Source organism: Salmo salar, chromosome 01, assembly GCF_965601325.2.
Source record: "Salmo salar chromosome 01, fSalSal1, whole genome shotgun sequence".
Lineage (NCBI taxonomy): Eukaryota > Metazoa > Chordata > Actinopteri > Salmoniformes > Salmonidae > Salmo > Salmo salar.
The window spans coordinates 73,969,219-73,975,000 of NC_138291.1; positions in this window are offsets into that span (position 1 = coordinate 73,969,219).

Consider the following 5,782-nt stretch of genomic DNA (forward strand, 5'->3'; position numbering starts at 1 on the left):
TTGCGTCCGTATTCTATGACGTATTGATTGATGTCATCAGAAGAGGACAGAATATGTGTAGCTCTATACATTAACAGGAGCGTGAGGTTAGAGTAGTATACCTACAGTACATATCAGTATATGTATTAGTATGTAAACGTAACTGTTTTCACACGATTAAGTAGACCCACAATCAATTTAATAATATACATCTTGTTCAGAGATTAAACTGACAGAACCAAGAAATGAATCAATTTGATCTGTTTTCCAAGTTATCCATTCCTGTAAATGACCTCATCAGTCGTTTGTGTGTGTGTGTGTTTGCGTGGATCCCAGATGCCCTTTCCTGATGGCCATTATGGCAGCACATGTTTTAGGCAGCTGTGCTCTTGCAGGATCTAATCCCATGGTCCACTGCATCTGATGATCTACTTTCCCTGTTGCTCGGCCATGCCTTCAGTAGAGGGCACAGAGGGCAGATCCAGTCATCTCTCCCCAGACAAACAGACAGGGTGTTGAGATGCCATGAACAACAATGGGTTTTGTCATCTGGTGTGATGTAACAATGTTAACTCCACATCCACTTTACTGAAGATGTCATGTCACACCTGAGGGGCTTTTTCCTACCCACATGACAAAAAAAGTGCATTTCTATCATTCAACAACACATGGAAGCATTCTGAGGTTGGAGCACAGTGAGTGATGTTTTTTTAAAGCTCCCCCTCTTCTCTTCCTATCAGCAGCCGTGGTGGAGACCGAGGCCAAATTGGTTCAATTAAGATAATCATTATTTGAATCAGGTAGCAAACCCCTCAAACATCTAAAACAGCCTCCTGAGACGGACAAAGACTAAAATAACCTTCAATCAGAGAGAGAGAGGGGGGTGGGGAAAGAGGGACAGAACGAGAGGGAGGGTTATATCTGAACTCTGACAGAACGAAGCATCAGGCTGACCACTTACAGATAGAGAAATTAATTACTGATTTATAATTATGTCAAATGCAATGCTTTACTCTTCTACACTGTGCTGATAACCACAATTATCCCATCAAAATAGTGTGTGTGTCTGTCTTTCTCTGTCTGATGTGTGTCTAACTGCAGATATCAGTATGGAAACCATCAAAGAGCAAACATTCCCAGCTAGCAGCTGAATCACAGTCTGAACTGCAGCCCCTGCCATGATGTAGCCTGCTAATCCAATACTCACTGGCAGGGATGGTGTATCAAAGGAGCACAGTGACACCTTAATTTTCACATCACATGGATGGAGAATACTAATGTGTTGTGATTCAGCTATACCTACAGTGCCTTGCAAAAGTATTCATCCCCCTTGGCGTTTTCCCTATTTTGTTGCATTACAACCTGTAATTTAAATTGATTTTTATTTGGATTTCATATAACGGACATACACAAAATAGTCCAAATTGGTGAAGTGAAATTAAACAAATAACTTGTTTCAAGAAAATTATACAAAATAAAAAATGGAAAAGTGGTGCACTTCATATGTTTTCACCCCCTTTGCTATGAAGCCCCTAAATAAGATCTGGTGCAACCAATTACTTTCAGAAGTATACACCTGTTCTGAAAGGCCCCAGAGTCTGCAACACCACGAAGCAAGGGGCAACACCAAGTAAGCGGCACCATGAAGACCAAGGAGCTCTCCAAACAGGTCAGGGACAAAGTTGTGGAGAAGTACAGATCAGGGTTGGGTTATAAAAAAATATCAGAGACTTTGAACATCCCACGGAGCACCATTAAATCCATTACTAAAAAATGGAAAGAATATGGCACCACAACAAACCTGCCAAGAGAGGGCCACCCACTAAAACTCACGGATCATGTAAGGAGGGCATTAATCGGCGAGGCAACAAAGACACCAAAGATAACCCTGAAGGAGCTGCAAAGCTCCACAGTGGAGATTGGAGTATCTGTCCATAGGACCACTTTAAGCCGTACACTGCACCGAGCTGGGCTTTATGCAAGTGGCCAGAAAAAATGCATTGCTTAAAGAAAAAAATAAGCAAACACGTTTGGTGTTCGCCAAAAGGCATGTGGAAGACTCCCCAAATATATGGAAGAAGGTACTCTGGTCAGATGAGACTAAAATTTAGTTTTTTTTGCCATCAAGGAAAATGCTATGTCTGGCGCAAACCCAACACCTCTCATCACCCAGAGAACACCATCCCCACAGTGAAGCATGATGCTGGCAGCATCATGCTGTGGAGATGTTTTTAATCGGCAGGGACTGGGAAACTGGTCAGAATTGAAGGAATGATGGATGGCGATAAATACAGGGAAATTATTGAGGGAAACCTGTTTCAGTCTTCCAGAGATTTGAGACTGGGACGGAGGTTCACCTTTCAGCAGGACAATGACCCTAAGCATACTGCTAAAGCAACACTCAAGTGGTTTAAGGGGAAACATTTAATGTCTTGAATGGCCTAGTCAAAGCCCAGACCTCAATCCAATTGAGAATCTGTGGTATGACTTAGATTGCAGTACACCAGCGGAACCCATCCAACTTGAAGGAGCTGGAGCAGTTTTGCCTTGAAGAATGGGCAAAAATCCCAGTGGCTAGATGTGCCAAGGTTATAGAGACATACCCCAAGAGACTTGCAGTTGTAATTTCTGCAAAAGTTGGCTCTACAAAGTATTGACTTTGGGGGGGGGAATATTTATGCACGCTCAAGTTCAGTTTTTTTGTCTCATTTCTTATTTGTTACACAATAAAAAATATTTGCCATCTTCAAAGTGGTAGGTATGTTGTGTAAATCAAATTATACAAACACACAAAAAATATATTTTAATTCCAGGTTTTAAGGCAACAAAATATGAAAAATGCCAAGGGGGGTGAATACTTTCGCAAGCCACTGTGCCAACAGGGAAAAGTGTGTCTGAATCAGTGTTTCAGAGAAACCACTTAAGAGGTTCTGGCACTGGAATTATGTGACAGAAAAGCGAGTGCCCTTTAGAAAATACAGACCGCATAGGAATCTGGTGTGCACTTAGCCGACTCTACATTAGGTTCTTTCATATTGGTATTTGATACATAGCAACAAGCTTATTTCAAATAAATGTACACATACAGGACTGCCAACAGTTCCATTATCAAAATATGTCTTCATCAAAATACACAGATGTTGAAGTCTAGTCTGTGCGGTTTTGAATGGACTGTCAGAGGAAAGCATATTGCTGCATCGATCATTAATTAATCAGCACACAGAGCTCTTAAAACTGACACATAAAAGGGTGAATAGACAATGTAAATTATGTAATACCCACATTTATAATATGTTATGAGCCAAAATACCTTTTATCAAACATTTGTATAAAGCAGATGCTGTGTTTCTGAACGTTGAATGTTCAAGTGACTTTACATTACCTTGGAAAAAAGGTTTAATTGTATGTTTTGGTCACAATCATTATTTTAATGCAAATGCTTGCACTTGCGAACAAGTACCTGCACTAGTATCAGTCAGTGGTAAATGAGAGCCACCCCAGAGTTTAGTTCAATAGCTCCATCTGTTGATAGGATGTGTTCATGACAAAACAACCCCCTGGGTATTTTGTTGCCGTAGGCTATCAATTTCACATTCTGTTTCCACTACAAGACCACGGTACTTGCCTACAAAGCAGCAAGAGGAACTGTCCCTCCCAACCAGGCTATGCTCAAACCCAACACCCCAACCCGAGTACTTCATTCTTATTAAAAAAAAAAATACCGCTTTTTGTCCCCAATTTTGTGGTATCCAATTGGTAGTTACAGTCTTGTCCCATCGCTGCAACTCCCATACGGACTCGGGAGAGGATAAGGTTGAGAGCTGTGCGTCCTCCGAAACACAACCCAGCCAAGCCGCACTGCTTCTTGACACAATGCCCATTTAACCCGGAAGCCAGCCGCACCAATGTGTCGGAGGAAACACCGTACACCTGGCGACCATGTCAGCGTGCATTGCACCCGGTCCGCCATAGGAGTCGCTAGTGCACGATGGGACAAGAACATCCCTGCCAGACAACGCTGGGCCAATTGTGTGCCGCCCCATTGGTCTCCTGGTCGCCTGCAACAGAGCCTGGACTCAAACTAGGATCTCTAGTGACACAGCTAGCACTGCGATACAGTGCCTTAGACAACTGTGCCACTTGGGAGGCCGAGTACTCCATTCTGCCACCTCTGGTCTCTTGGTCCTCCCACCCCTCCTTGGGGGTCAGCTCCCGCTCAGCCCAATCAAAGCTCTTCTCCATCCTGGCACCCAAATGATGGAACCACATCCTCCCTTAACATCCTTACCAGTTCTGCCAACAAGAAATTCTGCTCCCTTTTAATTCCCAGAAATTGATACAAAGCAACAGAATAACTAGGGCTTTACAATGACGTTGAAGACTTAGGAAAATCTTGGGGTTAAGTGCATTACAATCTTCCTAGAAGTTGGACGTACATGGTGTTGGACATGGATGTGGGAGGATGTGGTTCCATCATTTGGAATGTGGGAGGATGTGGATGTGGGAGGATGTGGTTCCATCATTTGGGTGCCAGGATGGAGAAGAGCTTTGATTGGGCTGAGTGGGAGCTGACCCCCAAGGAGGGGTGGGAGGACCAAGAGACCAGAGGTGGCAGAATGGAGTACTCGGCCTCCCGAGTGGCACAGTTGTCTAAGGCACTGTATCGCAGAGAAAATAAATATCTTATTTGAATGAAAACACACTGCTATTGGACATTTTAATATAGTTTAGTTAAAGCATCGGTGTATGTGATCTAACTGCTAAATTGAATGTTTGATCAAAATGTATACACATAATGTCTAGGGACATAAAAGACACTGTTTGTGGAATGTCCCAGTTGATTCCATACCTTTCCAGTAACAATAAATTCTGATCCCCTTTCATTTCTTTCTGAAACGTTCACACAAGAGACAATCGTAATGTCCCTTTTCATCTGCACGACTGAATAATAGGCTACTATATCTATCTCTGAAATACAACTTGAAGAGATTCAAGACATTGGCAAACAGTTTTGAAGAAAATGGAACAACGGTAGTACATTTCTTGGAATGATTTCCGTCCCTTGGCTATGAGCCACTGTCGCATGTCTCCTACACAGGCATTTGGTGGAATATAACACCTGCTGTACATAGTGCTCCTTTTCTCAGAGCAGTAGTACTGATTTTATGTAGCGGCTGTAGACAAGGTACTCTTTCCGGGGAGATGACGAACTCTCCCTTCTACAGCTCCACGTTAACCTGTCCCCCTCCGAACAGTACCAGGGGGTACACTGACACCATACTGCAGTCTCTGATGAACACATGGCTTGTCTTCACCTTCTCATGGTACACCATGTAGGGGCTGTCGTAGTGGCCCCGGAAACCACCACTTGACCAATAAACAACTAAAACAAAACAAAAAAACAGCTTGTGTGGTTGTTTTGGATGAACTTTTTAGTTACTGTAAAATAGTATTGGTTATGTCTCTGTAGTTTATTCTCACTGTGCGGAAGTTGTAACGTGTAGTTGACGGAGGAGGGGTGTACGTGGACACAGCCATCATTCTTGGTCATGTAGCGCAGCTCGTCTTCATCTTCACCGCGCCTTTACTGGTCTGCTTGAACTTCTCATGAGGAGACCTCACCTAGCACAGGAAACAATGGCTTAGCTAAGGTACATATACTGAGCAAAAATATAAAACGCAACATGTAAAGTGTTGGTCCCATGTTTTATGAGCTGAAATAAAAGATCCCAGAAATGTTCCATATGCACAACAAGCTTTTCTCAAGATTTCTCTCAAATGTTACGCACACATTTGTTTACAT